Here is a 2,769-nt window from a genome sequence, read left to right as displayed (position 1 = left end):
TTTTAAATAGGTGTTTTAAAGTCCTTATCTGTGAATTTCATTATTGCTGTCATTTCTTGGTGTTTTTCTATTGATTCATTTGTCCTGTACTTTTTCCTGCTTCTTCACATGCCTATTAATACTTTTTTGTATATTGATTTTAGTATGCAAATTTTAGGCTTTAAATGTCTGCATTTAAAATTTTCTTTTCTTTTACTTGGATTTTAATTATGTAAATAAATAGCAACATGAGAATGAGGAGTTCTAAGGCTTGTTCATTATCTCTAGGTGAAAGGATTTCAGATTAGTTTGCTTGTAGGACAGCATCACTCAAGATAACAGAGGCCTAATATAGATTTTCCTGAAGAAGAATGCAAATTTAATACATTCAATACTGACTTCTCTGCCATTTTTCTGTAGAAGCCCTGGTTTATTGTAAGGAGATTCCAATGCTTACCTGTAACTGATTAAAATGGGCAAAGCATGGCATTTTCTTCTTATTTATAGGTGAATTCTCATTTCCTAGCTTTTGAAAGTGCTCCTTCCATGTATCTTCTATGACTATGTATCTTTGTCAACCCCAATCATATAATCTCTCCCCGCTGACCTGGGCAAACACAATGGCTTGTTGTGGATGATAGATAGAGGCAGCTAATGCTGTGAAACCAGGTGGATACACCAGCTTCTTTATGTTTGAACCTGTCTGTAGCCAAAAGGAGTCCAACAAGGCCAGCAAAATTATAGCACCAAGTCTTGGAAAAAAACCCAGAGGATACATTTTGGAGATATTCATAGCTGTCTAATCCCCTCAAAACCAAACTTTGCATCTTGGGCTTAGTCTGGGAGTATGTTTCCTGACATCAACTTGTATGTGGCTCACGATAATGTCGGAGCTGAGAGATGCTTTCTTCCAGCTGGGTTCTTAACTCCTCCACATATTTATATTGACCCTTGGGAACTAAGTAGAATGAAAGCTCATCAGCCTTCATGGGATTTTTGGGAGGTAAGTCCTTTTTTGGAGCTGCATAGACTTTAAAGGTGAGCAAGCTCAGGCTAGCTGGCCCCATGGACCTCTGAATTGGCCTTGGGCATGTTTTTGGCACCAATGGCTCCAGAAGAAAATTTTTCTTTAAAGTGTTTGAATTTTGTTTTGAAGGGAGTTAGTTTACCTGTAGATTATCTTTATTCTTTTAAATCTTTTTGGAAAGCTTCGTCAGGGTGGGTCTAGGGAACCCTTTACTCTAGAGCTAGTTTAACCCTACCATTAAAGGATTATCCTTCTGGAGTCTCTAACAAGTGCCCCAGGTGTTCAATAAGGTTTTTTCACTTTGGTTGGTTGGAACTCAAATGTCTCCTAGTTCTTTTTTTTTTTTTTTTTTTTTTTTTTTCCTGAGGCAGAGTCTCGCTCTGTTGCCCGGGCTGGAGTGCAGTGGCGCGATCTCAGCTCACTGCAAGCTCCGCCCCCCGGGTTCACGCCATTCTCCTGCCTCAGCCTCCCAAGTAGCTGGGACTACAGGTGCCCGCCACCACACCCAGCTAATTTTTGTGTTTTTAGTTGAGACAGGGTTTTGCCGTGTTAGCCAGGATGGTCCCGATCTCCTGACCTCATAATCCGCTTGCCTTGGCCTCCCAAAGTGCTGGGATTACAGGCTTGAGCCACCGTGCCCGGCCCAAATGTCTCCGACTTCTGTGGGTGCTCTGGGAATTTTTCAGTTTATAGCTTTCCAGTGGTTCTTTAAAAAGCATTGTGAAGTTTCCCCTTAAAAATGTTCAGAAGTCTGTGAGTCCTACACAGACTCCTTGAGCCCTTCTTTCCTTCCTTCCTCGCTTCCTTCCTTTCCTTCCTCCCTTTCTCTCTCGCTTCCTTCCCCCGTCTTTCTCCTCCCTTCCTATCTTCCTTCCTCCCTTCCTTCCTCCCCTCCTCTTTTCCTTCCTCCCTCCCTCCCTCTCTTCCTTCTTACCTCCCTTCCTCTCTTTCTTTCTTACTTCCTTTCTCCCTTCTTGCTTCCTTCCTCCCTTCCTTCCTTTATTTTTCTATCTTTTCTTCTTTCTCTCCTTCTTCCCTTCCTTCCTTATTCCCTTCCTTCCTTCTTCCCTTATTCCCTTCCTCCCTTCCTTTCTTTCTTCTCCATTCCTTCCTTTCTCTCTCTCTTTCTTTTATTTCCCTTTCTTTCTTTCCTTCCTTCCTTCATTCCTTCCTTCCACAGCTCTATTCTCTAAGTTCTTTGCTCTACAAATTACAATTGCCTCAGCCTCCCCACTCCCCGTCCCCTCAGATAGTCCAATTTTCTAGTTGTTTGCAATAGGAGGACAAGTCCAGTACCAGTTATTCCATCATAACTAGCAGGAGAAGTTTCAGTTTATATTTATCTTATTGAGTATTCACGGACAATCTTATTTCATCTATACTTCTACCCCACTCACCCCCCTGCTAGATGGAAACTACCAATTTTAAATTGATGGTGGACAGGATGATTGCAAACTCAGTCATGAGTAGCTGAAGTAGGATACCTCTTGAAGGCTATGTGCCACAGATACTGCAATGTGCAATGTGGGCATGAAGAACTCTGATCCTGCCTTCAAATCCATGATTCAGTTTACAATCCATAAAGATACATTTTGTTTATTATTTCTAAAATATTTGAATTCACACTCAATTCCAGTGTCAATTGCTATGAAGCAAATTTATTAAACGAATATTTATTTGGTTCTTCTTTTAGAAAGCCAAACATACTGAATTTGAATTACAGGTTCTTAGCATAGGTACCAATTAATAGTCATCTAAATGTT

At 40.9% G+C, this 2,769-nt stretch overlaps 1 pseudogene; it reads right to left on the bottom strand.

Annotated features, from left to right (window-relative positions):
- Positions 1 to 325: 325 nt before the first annotated feature.
- On the bottom strand, positions 326 to 2,568 carry LOC126931625 (MICOS complex subunit MIC26-like; annotated as a pseudogene).
- Positions 2,569 to 2,769: the final 201 nt, after the last annotated feature.

Source organism: Macaca thibetana, chromosome 11 (genome assembly GCF_024542745.1).
Source record: "Macaca thibetana thibetana isolate TM-01 chromosome 11, ASM2454274v1, whole genome shotgun sequence".
In the NCBI taxonomy this organism is placed as follows: domain Eukaryota; kingdom Metazoa; phylum Chordata; class Mammalia; order Primates; family Cercopithecidae; genus Macaca; species Macaca thibetana.
This window is presented reverse-complemented; position numbering and strand designations above follow the sequence as displayed.